This window comes from Artibeus jamaicensis, unplaced genomic scaffold (genome assembly GCF_021234435.1).
Source record: "Artibeus jamaicensis isolate MK-2021 breed Jamaican fruit bat unplaced genomic scaffold, CSHL_Jam_final contig_456, whole genome shotgun sequence".
Taxonomy (NCBI): domain Eukaryota; kingdom Metazoa; phylum Chordata; class Mammalia; order Chiroptera; family Phyllostomidae; genus Artibeus; species Artibeus jamaicensis.
Genome location: NW_026521839.1, coordinates 2,701,131 through 2,719,354, shown reverse-complemented (window position 1 = coordinate 2,719,354; position 18,224 = coordinate 2,701,131). Strand labels below are relative to the sequence as shown.

General features: G+C 41.9%; 1 protein-coding gene across 3 annotated transcripts in view; it reads left to right on the top strand.

Annotated features, from left to right (window-relative positions):
- LOC119055814 (suppressor of cytokine signaling 2-like) overlaps nt 1-18,224 on the top strand; it is a 104,766-nt gene that overhangs the window by 47,878 nt on the left and 38,664 nt on the right. Inside the window, exon 2 of one of the 3 annotated variants that reach the window (XM_053666443.1) lies at nt 14,010-14,091. The exons of the other annotated variants lie outside the window; for them this stretch is intronic. The gene's annotated coding sequence lies outside the window, so the exon portion shown is untranslated. Of the gene's footprint in view, nt 1-14,009; nt 14,092-18,224 lie in introns of those variants that run through there. 3 annotated transcript variants of the gene reach the window in all.

Here is an 18,224-nt window from a genome sequence, read left to right as displayed (position 1 = left end):
ACCAAAACAAGTTTTCTGTCTCTCCTCTATCAACTTGAATTCTATCTAAAATCCCAACCTGTTGAAAGCCTCAGGTACTAAGTCACCATCCCAACTAAAGTTAAGCTCTCTCTGCATACACAGATTGTAACAGCTGAAATCCACTGTGGGTCTCTGCTAATGGATCCCCAATTTAGACCATGGGCAACTGGAGACAGCATGCTTCGCAGGGGCCCTCAGCTTTGCAATCCCCTGTCTGTCTTGGTTGATCAAAGCTGCACTTGCCAACCTTCCAGGCTTGGTGCCAACCTTGTATTTTTAGACTAATCAAGTGGCAATCTGAGGCTGGAGTTTTAAGTGTGATGTTTTCCTTAAAGAATTGTTTTATTCATAGGTAGACTAGGTGTTTTTAAGCATATAAGTGAAGCTGTTGTATCAACTTAAACTAATTATTAGTGCAATGGATTTTTTTTCAATTTTAAAAATAATGCCTACTGCAACATATGCTTGGGCATGTTCACAGAAAGTGAACACTGGAATGCTAATAAAACCTTCCAGGCTGGGAACAAGTGAAGAGAAAGGACCGTAACACATGACTCAAGAGCTATCACACACACACACACACACACACACACACACAGCCTTTTTTCTACCTACAGTGCACCTCTGTACCCCAATACCCCCTGCTGGGAAGGTAGCTCTGCTTGCGACATTTTGGTGAGAACAGAAAAGGACACTATTGTCAGACTACTGTCCTCGTGGCATGCTCTGAAATGCCTGAAGCTCACCTCTGAGGATGTTTCTAGGTTAGAAAAGGGACTGGAATGCTGTGGTGGCAGATTCCATTTTATCAGAAAAGATAGGGATGCGTGCATGAATGGTTCCTCCACTCACGTCCGTCTCTCTGCTGAGTGCTCTTTTCCCCTGTGTTGTGACTTTGTTTTCTCTACTTTTGCTATTACACTTAATTTAGGGTACCGTAAAACCTTACAATCACAATGAGAGAATGCAAACCTGTATTCACAGTTTTGAAAATATTTAATGAAGATAATTTAAAATATGTATTTTATATGTTAAGAGTCTTAATTGTAACCCAGTGTGATGATGCTAGCATCAGACTTCTTGATCCATGCCTGGACCAGTCAGGCAGTTTATCTGGCAAGTCTAGATTTGGGTGCAAAGAAGAACTATTTCCCTCTTTGATGTATATCATTTACTTACAAATTTGCTATTTAATTTTGGATATAGTTCTCTGTGATTTCACATTCTGTATCAAATATTTCCAAAACCAAATGGGTTCAGTTTAAAAATCGTAGGATGGTAATTTGATCTCTTTTAGTAATGACTGTTAAATCATTCTCACCACATTAACAATACCACAACATTTATTATTATTTAATGTGGCTTTAGAAACGTATATCAGTGATGTGCAAATGAGACTTTATAGGCCCTGATCCATTACATAGAATATAGTCAAGGCTAATATGAGCAGACCCTTCTTAGAAACCAAGATCCCATTCTTTCTAATATAAAAAGACTGGTTGATTTCCTATTCCACTGACATTTGCCATTACAATAATGAACTAGGTTACATTTTCTTTGTATCAAAACCACTCATTTGGTAATTGGCTTCTGTTTCAATTTGATCTTTTATTTAAATTAGTTGAAAATACAGATTCTGTATTTTTTTACATGGTCGAGGTTCTAGATAAAAGTCATTTATTCCATTTGGCTCCAACATTAATATCTGGGAATTTTGGTCTTATGTTTTCTTCCTACTTTTATAGGCTCATTATCCAGATAAGATGATCAACTGGGAATAGTAACATATAATGCTGACCAATACAAAGGGAAATTGTGAATATCTCTCAAAAATCTAATTCGAATGTAGCATCACACAGATGGGGAAAAGCTATGGGAGCTTGAGACCAAAGAGTCATCTTTTCAGATGGGTCTTTTTCTCAAGTCAGTTTAGTTTGTAGTAGATGAGGTAGTGGGTACTCCCATTAGGTGACAGCCCTTTGAAGACAGAAGTCATAGCTTATACTTCTTTGTATGGTACCTAGCCAAGAGACCTATGCAACACAGGTGAGACACAAATGTCTCTGTTAAATAAAGCACTGAGAGAGGTATAGACAAGAGAATGGTAGAAAATATGATAAGAGGTTCCAAGGACATGTCTATAAGTAGGTACTTATTTATGTGCTTTATTTTTTTTTGTATTTTTATTGAAAGCCCCTCTCTAAATACAAACGGACATCTGCTTGGCTCTTTTGGGGTACAGCCCTTCCCCTGCTACTTGGCTTAACATTCCTGCCTTTGGAGTCACTAAAGGGGTAAGTCAGGGATAATAAAGAGGACTCATTCCGTGTGTCAATCAGTTCTGCTGAATTGGTGGTGGTAATTGGGTTGGTATATGGAGAAAGAGACTCAGATGATTCTTGGGCTTCATGAAAGCAAGGGACAAGATGGCCATATCTAGGTTTTATAGTTAAGACAGTCTTTCCCTGCCTGGTAGCAGCATCCTTCTCCCAGATTCAAAGCCCAGGTCAAATTCTATCACTTCTAAGAGGGCTTTGCAGATCCCAAGCCTTAAGCTGGAATTAGTCCCCCCTTTTGTTCCTGCTCACATCCCTAGCACAGTATTCTGGCCTTTATTCTTGTTTACTATCTCATCTGTCTGTCTGTCTACCTACCTACCTAGTTAGTTATTTATGTCAGTATTACTAAATCAGTTGCCCTAGAGAAGGAGGGATGATTTTTTCACTTTTTTTACCCCTCATACCTGGTGTGAACGGGTTTTACTGATGGGACATGTTCCATAAATGATGATGAAGAAAATGGAACAGTAGGCTAACCAATGAAAGGCTACCCAACAGATCATTGCAGGAATTAAGGGACTGATGGTAAGTAAGAGGGGTAGAATCTTCTGTCACTACAGTGACTTAGGTCTCCTGCTACGGAGGCAAATGTATGGGATTCCATAGACTAAGTTTTAATAGCACAAGCTCATTCTTGAGTTTTTGCCAATTCAAGAGGAGATTATTGGCAGGCTGAGTCACCCAGTGCTGTAAACGTTGCTCCACCTGGTGCTCGGTCAATACCCAGGGCAGGAGCCTAGGTGGTCAGTTCCACTAAGCCATCCTTGAGGGAACAAAAGAAAAGCACACAGTAAAAAAGGGCAGTATTCTGCAATTCACAACTGTGTGACTTGAACAAGACTTACACTTAACCTGTGTAAGCCTTAATTTCTTCCTCTGTAAAATGGAGGCAATGGTGTGTCCTTTACATGCTGAGATTAAGTGAGATAATATATGGGAGTGCTTAGCAAGGTATGCGAAACAATATTTACATAATTATGAAGATGATTGTATCCACTATTTTCTTTTCCTTCATTGTCATCATTCTTATAAGTTTTTTGCTTTACTCTTTTATGATTTTATTTATTTTTAGAAAGAAGGGAAGAAGGGAGAGAGATACAGAGAGAGAGAAAGAGAGAGAGAGAGAGAGAGAGGGAGATGGATGTGTGAGGAAAACATTGACTGGTTGCCTCTTGCACCAGCTGGGGACTGGGCTTCACAAGCCAGCCATATGCCCTGAGCAGGAATCAAACCAGCGACTTTTTGCTTTGCGGGGTGACACCCAACCAACTGAGCCACATGAGTAAAATGACTTTATGCTGGTGGAAAATATGCCTTGAAATTTTTGTTTTTAACTGTTTAAACATAAATTAAAAAATGCCATACAGCATCACTGGAATAAAAACTGAGGCCATGTGACTTATCTGGTTTTCCAAAGAAGACATGTTTTCTGATCTACACACAGCTGGAAGAGTTGGCATAATGGCTATGAATCATGACTCCTTCAACTCATTGATGTGTGAGTCAGTGCAGTTGGAATAAATACCTTTGGATGTATGTTACACAGTAATCCCAGCTTTTATATCCTTTCCTACTCCCCTAACCAAATCCTAAAATGTTAGGCATCTAGACGATAGCATAAACCCCAAACTCATCCTTACTCCTTAGGGCCCTTTCCAGTCCTTTCCACATGTGATTATTTTTGTGTAGACAGAGCAGCCATCTCTGTTTACAGCGAAGAAGCTGAAGCCCAACCAGTAATGTAACCATAGCAACCAAGCTAATCAAACCAGTCAAATCAGTGCAAAGAATAATTCCAGTTGCTCCAGAGATACATAAGCTAGCAATTTTCCTCAGATAGGCCCAGGCCTAACTGTGGTCACTTAGCTGGGCTGATTACCACACAGTGTTAATGAGCATGAGAAAAAAATAATCAGAGCAGCTAGCATTTATCGGATACTAAAGTCCCAAGCATGGTACTCAGCACTTTACATACATTATCTCTAATCCTTATAAGAAACGTATGAGATAGGTACTATTATTATTCCTGCTTAATAGATTAGGAGAAAGGCTAAGTGATATTAAATAACTTGTTCAAGGTAACCCAACTGACAAGTGGTGGAGGATCACACTTAAATTCAGCTCTTCCCAGCTCTCAAGTCCATACTCTTAACCAATGTGGACACCGCTTCTCTCTCTTTGTCACATAACATTGACTATTTCTGTTTCATGAGTGGACATAATGTTGACTTGGACCCTGGTTTTTTTTTGAGAAATGGGAGTGGAGGGAAGTGGGGTGAGAGAGAAAGGGAGAGAAGGAGGCGGAGGGGCCAGGAGAGAGGTGTAGCTCATCTACTCAGTCATTTTATGCCTCCCAGATTTATTCATGCCTGCTCTGTGCCAGGCACCACATCAGATGCCAGGCCCTGGCTGTGGAGCTAGGTAACTTCCTGGCTCTCAGGAGGCTAAGTGCCCCAGGAATCCTGCATCTACTTTCCCACCAAGTCCAATGTGTGTGCCCATGTGAGATGTAGATACCTTGCTCTAACATTACCTACAGTTTTCTCCAGATAAGTAGATAGGAGAGAAGAATGCACTTACAGCTGAATAAACTTAAGAATATGTTCATGAAAATATAGAGCTGTTTCTCTCAAAGTCAGTTTTGAGGTCCTTGTTGCATCTTAGGGTAAATATGATTCTCTGTATATTCCCCTTGGTATGAATGGCTCATATCTGAAGTTATGATCAGCCCTGAAGCAGCAGGCATAACACTGCTGTTGGCTGGTAACTGTTTCTAATAACAGACAGGCTGCGTCTGTGTAGGGTTCTGAATGCATGGCAGGATCCAGTGAGGGGCCTTCTTGTTCTGTCACTATGTTGGAGGTGGCCCTAAGGTAGGGCCTGGGTGGGCCTCTCTTCCCTACAGCTCTTCTAACAAATCTCCAAGATGCCCTGGCAATTAGCCCTGCTCTCTTTCCATCCACGCCAGGGTTGGCTTCCGAAAGAGCCAGTGACTGTCTGTCATTAAGAGTTTCAGAACAGGGCAATGGGATAACTACAGCTCCCCGAAACGTGTTTGGTTCCCATGATTCACTGCATCATCTGGCCCCTCAGACCCATTTTCTAATATTTCTCCTCAACATCTCTGTCCACCCAACTAAAAGAGAAGATTAAAAAAAAAAAAGCTCTGAGTAAAAGATAAAAAGTTTCATAAGGGGGTTTGAAAGCCTGGGCAATCATCATTTAAAAAAAAAACTTGGCTGCCAAACAGCTTGCTCAAATGACACCAGGCATGTTGCCCGGTGACGTGCAGATGGATTGGCCCAGCATCTGGGCCTGAGTTTTGAAGCCTTCTTGAAGATGGGTATCTAGGCAGGCATGCAAACTATGGCAAGACTGGGCTGTGCATGGTGAGCCTGAGGGAAGGGCACTCCTGGGGAACTTGGAAGGTGGTCTCTACTGGCCTGCCCCGATTTCTGTGTGGAGGCACACCCATCGTGCCTTCCCCCAAAGGCAAGGAAAAGCTGACATGACTGTGGCCCCTGGGATATGGTGAACAGATGTCTGTCTCACACAGTTGAAGTGAGCCGGCCTTCCGGAGACGTGCAGGTAGCAGACGGTGTCATGGGAACAGAGAGAAGGAAGCTCATGAACCTCTCCTAGAGAGGGAATAAAATATTGTTCTGTCCCACCCACAGTAGCCCTCTGCAGCTGAAGATCCTGATGCAAGAGCATGTCCTTCAAGAAGCGATGTCTGCCAGGCAGCTCTCAGACCCTCAGTCCCCTTTACCTGGGCTGACTATAACATCATGACCATCCTTAACCTTCTATTTACATGTATCCAGTCACAGCTACCCTCTCATCCTTTGTTTCCTTCACAAACTTTTAGGCTCCTAGCAACTATTGACATCACCTTTCCCTGGGCTCACCTTTTTCCTGAATTGACTCCATCAATCTGTGAGAGAGCCAAGGGCTTTTTGCCTCATCCTTGAGTCAGCTGAATATTCAGATGCCTGTGCCTTTGCCAGTGCATCTTAATCATCTTTGCGGGCCACCTGCTCTTTGTTTATTAGCTTCAGTGCACACATCAGTTAACTTTGCATCCTCACTTGAGTTGCATCAGTGAATAGTGCCTTACGTCACAACCGAGGGTGAACCAAGAACATTACTTATAGGGAATTAGGAACATCTTTGTTCATACTACACACACACAAAAAGTTTGTGTTTTTAAAGAATGCACCTCATTTTGCAAAAACTTACCACATGAAAATTTAGATTCAGGTCTGAAAATTAAATTTACACATAGCTTTTCAGGAACTCAGTGGGCTGTCACTTTCAAAGGAGGTGGATATCAATCACCTCCTCACAGGTGTTGTGGAAACATGTCAAGGCCTTTTGCTAGTCCCCATGATCAAGGCAGTGTGATTGGCATCTACTGAGCAGGGTCCAGGGAGGCCTAGATCAGAGTCTTATACTCTGGGCAAAGAATTGTCTCAGCAGACACCCTGGAGCCTCAGACCAACTCTTTCAGACAGTCATGAAATGTTTGTACGCAGTTTTAATGTAGTCTAGAATATTCCAAGGAATGCAACTACTGTGAAAAACAAAGGAGGTTGAATTCTGATTTCTTGGAACTTTACCAAGAAGTCTTCATCATTTGGGGGCAGGGACCAAAAAAAAAAAATCACATCACTGACAGCAATGCCCCAGGTGGGGTTGAGTCGACGTGCACACCGTTTTGTGGCTGCTGCCTTCCCGGTGATACTGTCAGTATTAGCAATAGCCACGTTCATGTTCGGACACTGTGTCTTTTAAAAATGTCTTCTAGTGTTGTCATGCCTGGGATTTTTACCAATGAAATGTTACTCTAAGTGACTTCTATTTCTTTTATACTATATAGGACATTGTATTTGTTTTTAAATTTTATGAGTTATGTAGCCCGTGAATTTCTATACAGATTGGTAAAAAGCTATTATTATTATTATTTTATAAAAGAGGATTTGGGGTTTTATGGAGACAAAAAACATTGATATAAAGCAACATCTGTCAGCAATTTAGACAGAAATATTTTCCATTCACACTGATAAAAGAGTTCTTGCTCTACTAGATGAGAACAGCAAGGCAAAGATTTGCAATGTAAGTTATATGATAGAATGTTTGGAAAAGGTGTTCTACTTAATTGTACTTTAAGTTAGTCAACTGCCTATCAAAGAATCCTTTCTATACCCTGCTCATTTTCATTCCAATATTTGAGAAGCTTCTTGGCAGCACCAGTTTGCCAGCTGTCCTGGGGTTTGAACGCTGAGGGACCTGACCATCCAGAAGCATAGACTGCCCTCTCTTGGAGCGCAACCTGCATTGAGATGGATGTATTCCACACATTTGGCCTTTACAATCTTGATACCCAGTGTATCAAATGATGTTTCCTGTCACTGAAATTTATAAAGGTTTGTGAACCTTTCTTACGACATCACTAAAACAGGATTATAATGTAATGCTGAGGTTCCCAAAATCATCTTGGATATTGGGTGGCCAATAAGGAGTGTACATTAGAAAAGAGAAGGGGAGCAAATTGGCTTGGAGGAGGAGAATGGGCTTTCGAGTTACAAAGGTCTGGGATCACATTTTGGCTCTCCCAGTCATCAGCTGTCCAAGTTAGAAATGCTCAATTTATTCCTTTGTAACATGGGCACAATTCCATCTCCCTGACTGAGCTGATGTGAGGGTTAAGTGAGATCACAAATGTGAAGGCCTCAGCAGAAGGCTCAGCGTACAGAAGGGAGCACACAAAGAGCATCAATCACCACCATCCCTGTCCGCCTCAGGAACTCTTTGATGACCTCTTGACTCGAGCCTTACAAGTGGCCTCGTCAGCTAGTCCTGTGCTCCATTAGGCTACACACAGCTCTTCCGTAGATGGTGAATGGAAAACTTCAAGCCCTTATCGTTCCCATGTGCTTTCCTTTCTTAATCAGCACTAACTAATTCTACTTTGGTGACCTGATTATCTTACAAGTTACAGCAAAGTATGAAAATATTTGAAGTTTAATCTATTGAAAACAGTAACTTCTCCCCTCTGCAACAATCTCCCACCCTGCCCAATCAAATTGCAGTGAGTCATAAAAACTGTCACACAAATTAGTGCTCAGTCGTTAAGGGCTAAAATGCCATGCAGAACAATGCCATAGAGAACATCCCCCATATCCTCTATGTGACTGAGCTTAAAATAACAACAGCAACAAAAAGAAATTTGTTCTTTGCCATGAATACAAGATTCTTTATAGTAAGATTCTTTTGATGTTGTTCAAAGTCCCCTCTCCCTAAGTGATGGGTACTGGATGGTATTGAATATATGAGCAGAAAAGGCCCTCTGGGATAGGAGTCCTGATGTAGGTGGTTGTATCTCCTTCCTGAGACAGGTCCTGACTAGAGAGTAGTTCTTTCTTTAAAAGTTGTGAATTTTGTTTTGAGAAAATAAAAAATTTAGCATCATCAACTAGCATTAGGTGTTTAGAGTATTCTAAAAACATGTGACCTCTAGGTATGCACTATTCCTGATGTCCTTCCACCTACCTCATCTCTTCCTTTCCTGACCTCAGGCCTCATGAATGCATAGAGCCTCAATAGAAGAGGCTGTTTCATTCCATGCCACATCTGAGGTCCACAGACTGGGTTTGGAGTGACGTTTTTTGACCTGATGTTTCTTCAGGAATATTCAGTTTATTTTCTCTGCATAGTTGGTTTTCTCCTTTGTAGAATAGGGTTCTTCACTTGCCTTTACTGTGAGGTGTGGGAAAGGCCACAGTACATGACATAATGCTTCCTGATGTAAAAATACTAAAGATGAGAGGAGGGTGATGTTCTCTAGTTGTTTCCTGAATGACTAGTGAGGCTTATTATCAATAGTAATAATAATTATTATTACTAAAGCCTGAATGAAGGAACAACTAGAGGACATCACTCAAGAATCACATAAAAAAAAAGAATAGCATAGAGTTCTCATATTTTCCTAAGCTGAGTATCTTGGATCTATTGGCTTTTTAGCTATATTTCTTTGCATTATTTTTTTTGTGTGTGTAGCTGCCCCAGGGATTGCAGTTTACATCCTTAACTATTTACTGGCTATGTGCAGTTAATACTTTACCATTTCACATACATGTTGGAAGTCTTATCTCCTTCCTGATCCATATTTCTTCTTCCTTCCTTTATGCTAACATGATAATTTTTATTACATTTACATACATTATGAACATCACTGGACAATGTTATGATTTTTGCTTTAAACCATTGTAAGGCTTGCAAATAAATTCCATGGGAGAGGCAAGTTTTAAAGTAACCTTTTGTATTTACCATTTGCAATGCTTTGCATTCTTTCCTGAGGGTTTGTGTTTTCGTCTTCCCTTCATTCTGGAGAGCTTCCTTTATTAGAAGAGCTTCCTGTATACTTTCCAGTTAGTTCAGGACTGCTGGTGCCTCTTTGGTTTCTTCTTATGTGGAAATGTCATGATTCAGTGTTCAATGCAGCATATATTTTCTTTAAAAAAGTTTTTAAAAATTTATTTTTAGAGAGAGGGGAAAGGAAGGAGAAAGAGAGGGATAGACACATCAATGTGTGGTTGCCCCTCGCACACCCCCTACTGGGGGTCTGGCCTGCAACCTAGGCATGTGCCCTGACTAGGAATCAAACCAGAGACACTCGATCCTTGTCATTTAGTCCCAACATCTGGTTCACTCTGGGGTCACGGTCAATGGATTTCTCTTTCCCTTGGGAACATGCCCCATTTTTTTGATTGCTTGTATGTTAGTACCTTTGGATTGTATCCTGAACATTGTAAATGTTAAGCAGTAGAGGGTTCTGGATGCTATTCTTTTTTCCCTCAGCAAGTGTGGTTTCATTGTAGCTGGACATGATCTTAGGGACTTAACTCCAAACTGTTTCTTGGGTAACAGCTGCAGTCTCAGTCCATTTCCTCTGTCTTCAGCTCAGTTGCTTTGAGTCTGTAGCAGGATGCATAGTTTGAGAGTCAGTCAGATATGGACAGGCAGAACTGGATAGGTCTCTCTAAACCTTTCCTTTTGGTGACCCTCCCCCCCTTTTCCTAGCAGGTCTTGGTCACCCTGCTCAGAAAGACTGTGCTTGTCTCACAAGCACCACCATTGCCTGAGCACACTGTACCCAAGGCACCTAGGCTGAGCCATGAGTGTGGGGACTTTATGCAGCTCCCCTCCTGCCCTCCCCCAAGTGTGTTCTCTCCATTAGCATGTGTCTTCTGTTCACGCTCCAGGATTTCCAGCTTTTGGTAGCATGTCAAGATTTCGAGGCGTTTTCCACAGGGATGTCATCCAATAAGGTCTTGTTCCATCATTCCCAGAAGGAGAGGACATACCACTATTCATTACAAATGCGGAAAGGCGGGGCACTCCAGGGAGCCCTGCTATTGAAAAGGCATGCAAGAATTGCTTCAAACCTGAGCCATTCTCATAAAGTAGATCAGCTAATTTTTTTGTCTTCACTTACAAATATCTCAACTATTTAAAGATGCCTATTCTATCCAAAATTACCAGACTCAAACTTATTAAAAAATAAGTTAATTTGATAGGATTTGTTTTTTAGAAATTCATCTGGTTATTAACTGGTTTCCCAACATCTGCCCTGACTCACTTCAAAGACTACGGGGTAGTGTGTCTTGCTGTGGGTGCCCCAGGCTGCTGTTTCAGAGATGTGCACGGAAGAGAGGAAAGCGCTCATGTTTTTTATTTAAATTTTATTTAGTTATTTTTCAAGCACAGTTTTTTGTCTATTACTCCCATCCCAGCCTCCCCCGCCCCTTGCTCCCCGCCTCCCTCCCATTTCCACTCCCCTTAGTTCTCGTCCCTGTGTCCTTTCTATTTGTTCCTCCAAATCCCTCCCCCTTTTTCCCCTTAAATCCCCTCTCCTCTCCCCTCTGGTCACTGTCCCCTTGTTCTCTATTTCAGTGTCTTTGTTTTTTTTCTGCTTGCTTGTTTGTTTTGGTGTTTAGCTTCCTGTTAAAGGTGAGATCATATGGTATTTGTCTTTCAACACCTGGCCTGTTTCACTCAGCACAATGCTTTCCAGCTCCATCCATGTTGGGGGCAGTTCCCACAGCCTTAGCCTGCCCCCTTTCATTTCTTCCTAATGAGATTTTTAGCAACACTGGAACGTTGTGGCTTAGGTTCTATCTCTGCTGGTTATTTCCCTCCAAAGCCACAATCTTTAATGACATTATAATAATTTCCACAGCCACTAACTTTTGCCTCACAACTTGAGAAGTAATACATTCAGACAAAAATATATATAATGGAAAGAGATGGGCTACTAGGAACCAACCTGTTTTCAATCACATAAATGTCATTTGTCATAAGGCATGAAGGATAAGAACTCTTAAACACATAAATTAATAGGAACCTCTCTCTACTAGTTTTCCATTTGGCCTCTCCATTTCTTTTAACATCACTGACTTGACTTTTCTATTAACTACACTACTCGGTGGATCAAACGGGCAAAAGCATGAAGTGCATTTTATTAGTTTGTCAGCAAACTCAGAATCTGTGTAGATTAGTACAATAATAATTATGCTTTAAAAAGTATAGAAACAAGATTAGAAGTTTGCTAAGGTTAACAGTTATCTTTGAAAATATGGCCTGAAAGGAATTAATACTTTAATCTTTTTTATTGGCAGAAAGATATATTTAAGTCATGATTCTTACACCAAAGCCAAGATTGGCACCATCCAAATAAAAAGGCATTAAATCAGAGTCAGGGTGCAGACCAAGGGAAGATGGGTTTACCAGGACTCTGTGGGGCTCGTATAGGAATCCAATGGCATTAAGTTTACATTTTGTAGCACCAACCCTTACCACCTCTACTCTACTGCTCTTCTCTCCCCTTCTATTTTTGCAAATTAATAGCTTAAAAAAATCTGCATGCTGTCATTGTAGCAGGATTCTGGAAGAGAGTAGAGGCACTGTTCTAGGCTCCGAAGGCATGGCAGTGAATGAGACAGAAGTTTCCTGCTCTCTTGGGCTTGTGTTCTAGTGAGGTTGTTAATACATTGACATAGACAAGTAGAGGTACGCACGAGGTAATTTCAGATAGTATGAATTCCTAGGAATAAAACAGATTGGAGGGGTATAAGATTACTTTAGAAAAGGTCATCAAGAAGTATATGAGGTGGTGACATTGGAGTTAAGATGGTCATGACAAGAAGGAACCAGCTTCATTAAGTTCTGGGAATACAAATTAAATCCACGGTGTGTTTTACAACAGGTGATGATGTCAGAGAATCAAGGAAAAAAATGTGTTTAACTGCTAAGGAAGTAAACCAAAATATCTACAGTGGTTACCTCTGGGTATAGATTAAAACCTGGGAATCCATTTGCCACCACCTAGTTTTCCATGTTTTTAATAATGAGAAAATATTAAGAACTCAAAATATATCTAGAGGGGGGATACAGCGTCCAAAGCAACAGCAACATTAGATCACGCTTAGCCAGCTTGAAATCATTCATTGCACATGAAAGAGGGGTCACCGGGTGTATCTGAAGGTGCCCTAAACCTGAAGGCACGACAGAGGAAACTCCCTGGATGCTGGACAAGGGGTAGCGAGGTCGGGCGGACAGGACAGGACTGCTCACTGCTGCTTTCAGGCCCCCTCTACACCGATGGGGACCTTCCTCCGGGAGCCCTTCCAGGGCAGCCATTGCGTTCTCAGCACAAAGCCGACAGGGACACAAGGCACTGCTGGAGGGGCATGAGGTGGAGGCAGGGGCCTACTGATGAAGAGAGTCTTGGGGGCACTTATGGTTTGATGGTACATGCAGCAATATTTTAAATAGGTCCTTAGTTTCACAAAACTCACCTGTCTTTAACCTAAACCACAGCTCTTTAAAGGAAATTTAATTAAAGAAAACATGAACTTCTAACTCCATGAAAGTGTATGCCATCAAAAGAGATTTTTGTGTTTTCATTTTTTGTTTTACCTTTTGCCTCTGGTTCTGGAAACCAGGGATGCAATCGGAACAACAAAGCATGCATTCGTCTGAAGCTCATATTTGGCTAGAGCTTAAGGGCAAAAAAGTTGCAAGGGATGTGAGCTGAAGTCTAAATTTAGACAAAGAAGCACCACTACTTCAAAAGAGAAGTAAAAACAATTCTTCATTGATTAAAAATCAGGCGTATGTACCGTGTTGGAGAAGGGCTGATGATCTGAACCGTTAACAATCTGTAGTTCTGAATTTGCATCTTCACGTGCCATGAACCCTGCTCCAAGCCCGAGGCGGCGCCGATGCCCTCCGAGGACACGGCAGCTTCCTGGCAGCCTGTGTGGGCTTAGGAGGCTGCTGCAGAGTGGCCTCAGATGGGCAGCTCACAGGCTCAGTCTGGCCTGTAAACACACTTGGCTTGGGCCATTCTTTTTTTTTTTTTAAACTCTTCCAACATTTAGAAATTGGAATAGTTATCCATGTTTCTGGATTTCTTTCTTTTTTAATCAGAAGATTTGGCAACTCTGAGCCTACACCCTTATCTGGTCATATTTGGCAGGAATGAGTAGTAGTGGCTGCCCCCAATGGCATGCAATTCCCACCTCACCCTGGACACTCATTATGGCATCTGTACAAACTTTGATTTGCTCTCTCGGTTGGAACCAGGGCCTGGACCAAAACCATCAGCCTTTTTCACTGTGGCTCAAGATGTTTGCCACATAAACAGAGGAGACTTGGCTGGGACCAGTGGAAGTGGCCAAAGTTCACATGTATGTTGACTCAGCGTCTGCTCCTGAGGTGAGGAAAGTGTTTCGTGCTTCTATAGGCACCTGAGAGCGCAGACGTTGGGAACATTTGGGAGTGATCTTCAGGTGGGAGAATAAGTTTTAGATCAATAGAAAGGAAAAGCATTAGTGGGAGATCTGTCGTTCTCATTTCCTCTTGTGTAACTCTTCTCTTTTTTTAAGGACATTTTTGTTCACCTTTATATATCTTGGTGATTTTTTAAAAAGTATTTGGGAGGGATTTTCATGGGATAGTCACATATATTAATGAGCATACTTAAAAAAAAATCAGTCAAGTGCCAGAGATTGTATCTTAACCAGATTTCCTGGTTTGAGAGAGGCCAGCTAATGGCCCCAGCCAACAGGTGATCACCGAGGGTGGGAATGACTCACACACAGAGCGGGGTGGAGAAAATGACCCAAAACTTTGGGAAGCCGGGTATTAATTCACACTAGGCAACAGCCCCAAACAATTTAACTTCCCACCCATGCTCCTCCCTCCCCCTCCCAATGGTGTTGAATTTTATCTATAAGCATATTTTGGGCTTTCTGAAGTCATTCATGGCTAAGCAAAGTGAAGTGGTCCTTTCATATGGTTGGACTCCTGATTGAAAATCACACTGAAGGTTTTATAAAGCCAAAGGGTCTTTTCCACAAGACTGGAAATGCCTCTTTTTAAAATTTGTATGATTCAGTAAAGCAGCTATTTCCTGGCTCCCCAAACATAGCTCCAACTTTGGACAGAATGTGGGTCCAGGCCTTGACCTGGGTCTGGGCTGGAGCTACCTGCTTCGACTCTTCATGGAAAGGAAGCGCCTAATGCGCACAGCTCCCAGTGATGAGCAGGCAGTTTTAGTGCTTCCAGGAAATTATGTGGTAGGCAGGACAAATAAGAAAGTTACTCCCCCGCCTTCCCCCACACACCTTTTCCTTCAGTTCTTGACACATTCAAAGTGTCATGTGGCCAATAATTATTAACATTTCTATTAGTCGTCTAGTTACATGTTCAGGGAACACATATTTTGCCACTAATAGCTAAAACTGAACTCCAAAGGGAGTCATGCATGAGCCATCTTGTAGAAAGTAGTATATTATAAGATTAGAAAAAAAAATTTCTGTATTAAAAAAACATATGAAAATCTTTAAAACATTTCCCTTAGCCGACCACAGCCCACAATAGTTTCATTTATTCCAACATCAGTAAATATCTACTATCTACTTTACTTCTAGACTCGGGGAATTGAATGGCGACAAACATAGTCCGGGGTCTTGCCTGGGGGCGGGGGTTGACTGTGGGAAGTGGAGACAAACACTGGTAAATCCAAAGGAAAAAAGTGAAGCCACTAACGGACAGGGAAGTGAGTGGGGGAAAGTGGGACACTTAGACTAAGCACCGAAGAATGGCCTCTTGGAAAAAAAAATGTTTGTGTTTCCTCCTGAATGATGAGGAAAAAAAATAGCACAACAAGAGCGAGGGGAAAATCATTCTGGAAAAAGACATGAAATGTGAAATGTGAGGTCCCTGAGGAAAGGGAGGGAAAGAAAGCTTGGCAGGTTAACCCTAAGACCAGACTTGCTGACGTGGTGTGAGATCGAGTCAGGAAGGCAGGCAGGCCGTGGTCTCAGACGAAAGCCATCAGGGGCTCTCGCAGGGGAGGGATGAATCCTCTGGAAACTCTGCCAGGGGTGTCCGACCTTTTGGCATCCCTGGACTGGAAGGAGAGTTGTCTTGGGCCACACATTAAATACACAAACACTAATGAAAACAAAAAAATCTCATAATGTTTTAAGTAAATTTATGATTTTATGTTGGGCCACCTTCACAGCCATTTGGGGCTGTATGTGGCCCATGGGCAGCTGGTTGGACACCCCTAGGCTAACAAATTAAACCCTGCCAGCTAAATCTGGTCCTCTGTCTGTTTTTGTAAACAAAGCTTTATTGAAACACAGCCATGCTTGTCCACTTATGTATCACCTATGGATGCTTTTGTACGACAGTGGCAGAGTTGTGCAGTGCAACAGACTATAGGGCCCATGAAGGTGAAAGTCTTTAAAGGGCTATGTGGCAATTTAAAGAAAAAATTTATAAACTCTTGCTTTAGACTGTGTATTCTTCATGTTGTATTTAATGGATTTTGGGTTATTGGAAAGCTGTCTACCATGTTGCCCTCACTTTCTCAAAACACAAGACATGATTGCTAATGCAGGAATTTTTAAGAAAATAAAAATTTGCTGTGAAACAAGAGTCAGGCTTGCCTGGATCAGGTGACCAAGTACATCAACCTAGCTAAAGACTGCTTCATCACAGCAAGAGGTTATCTCAGTCTGCAAGAGGTCTGTAAGCAAGTCCGATTGTTTCAGTGGCATGACGTTATCATCAGCTTGCCATCCTTCTGTTGCCCAAGGGACATGGGAGGGCTCACCCGCATGGTAGCAAGAGGGCTGCGATGGTTTCAGGGAAAAATGCAGACAAGATGTAAGATATTTAGGAACAGAACAAGTTGCCTGTTTCTGTCCTCATGCCCTTTTACAAAGGAAGGAACATTCTTTATGGCTCATAGTTGCTATCAGCTTGTACCTCATTGGCTGAGATTAGCTTGTGTTGCATGGATGTCTTATGAGAAGAATGGACTTACCATGATTGGCTTAGGCTAACACTTACCACCTTGGAGTTGCACACCTACATGGTGAATGAATGCCTAAAGTCAAGCTTCTGCCAGCAAGGGAGGTAGGAAGGACTGAGAGCTGGGTACCCAAGGTCAGTGCCACAAAATGGGATCTTTGTAAAACAATCCTGTGTCTGTCCCAAGATACTCAGAGAATAAATGTGAAAGGTGGAACTCACCCAAGAAACAAACTGTGCAAATCCTCCCGTTGGGATGTGGATTATTGGTGGTGGAATATGGTCTACTGCATAGTTTTTTGATTTAATGAAAATGTCATCTGTTGCTTCCACAAGAGGTTGAATAATTCATTCCCACATGTGGATGACATGCTCTCAAGGCAATATCTACAATACATTTAGCTTCTCTGGTGAGTCACTTTTTTTGGATAGCTGTCTCCTGAGCTCGAAGAAACCACAATTGTTTGAACATGGACTTGATTCAATTGAGTTTTGCAAGTAGGGACTTGATGCCATATGGGGCTCACCTAGGGTTCCCTAACAGGTCCTTCCCAAACATATCTTGAGTTATTTGCATTCGCTACCTCTCCAGCTGGCTGGAAACCACAGCCTCCTTTAATCATCTGCTTCAGGGTTTATTTTTTTGTTTGTTTGGGAAGGAACTCCCCTCCTGGGAAAAGGTACATTTGTTTCTTTGGTCTTTTCTCCATATATTCAGGGTGCCCAGTACCTGGCCGTGGAGGAGATTGAAGTCTGGTTCTCAGGAGGCTAAATTAGTTGCTGTGTGCATGGCATTTTCTGTGACATCTGTGAAGTTCTTGTAGAAAGAAATGTTAAAGGTGAGGGGAGCCAAAACCCAGCAAAGACTAGACAGAAAGAACTCTCTTGAGGACTGAGTCTTGCTGTATTACATGAATTTATATAATACCTGAGTCTTCATTTTTTTTTTAATTTGTTTGTAATAGGAGCTATTATAGCAACAGGGAAGTGACTGGAGTCCTGTGATATTTGTGGAGGACAGGCCACAGCTGAATCATTTCAACTTTGAGACTAAGGCACTCTGATGGAATTGACCTTCACCAAGCACAAGCTATAGGCTCAGAGAGATCACTCCCCCAAAGAGATTACTATCAGATTTTCAGGCTATGGAGAAAGGTTTTTCTTTTTGACCTCAGTAGTCATCAGTCACACTCTCCTTTGTTCTTTCATTCATTCCCTTGTGTTGTGATGAGAACACCTTTTACATGTCAAGCCCTACTTTTGGCACTGAGAAAACAAGCAAATGGGACCTTATTAAGTACCTGTTACAAGCCAGGTGATGAAGGCAGTGCCCTTGCCCTCATGGATCTCATAGTCCAGTGGGGAAAATGGGCATCTGAACAGGTGCCTGTAACACAGTGAGACTGGAGTGGGCACAGGGAGGCTCACAGTCGAAAATGTCAGTTTGAGTGCCCAATTCTGGATTAAAACTGT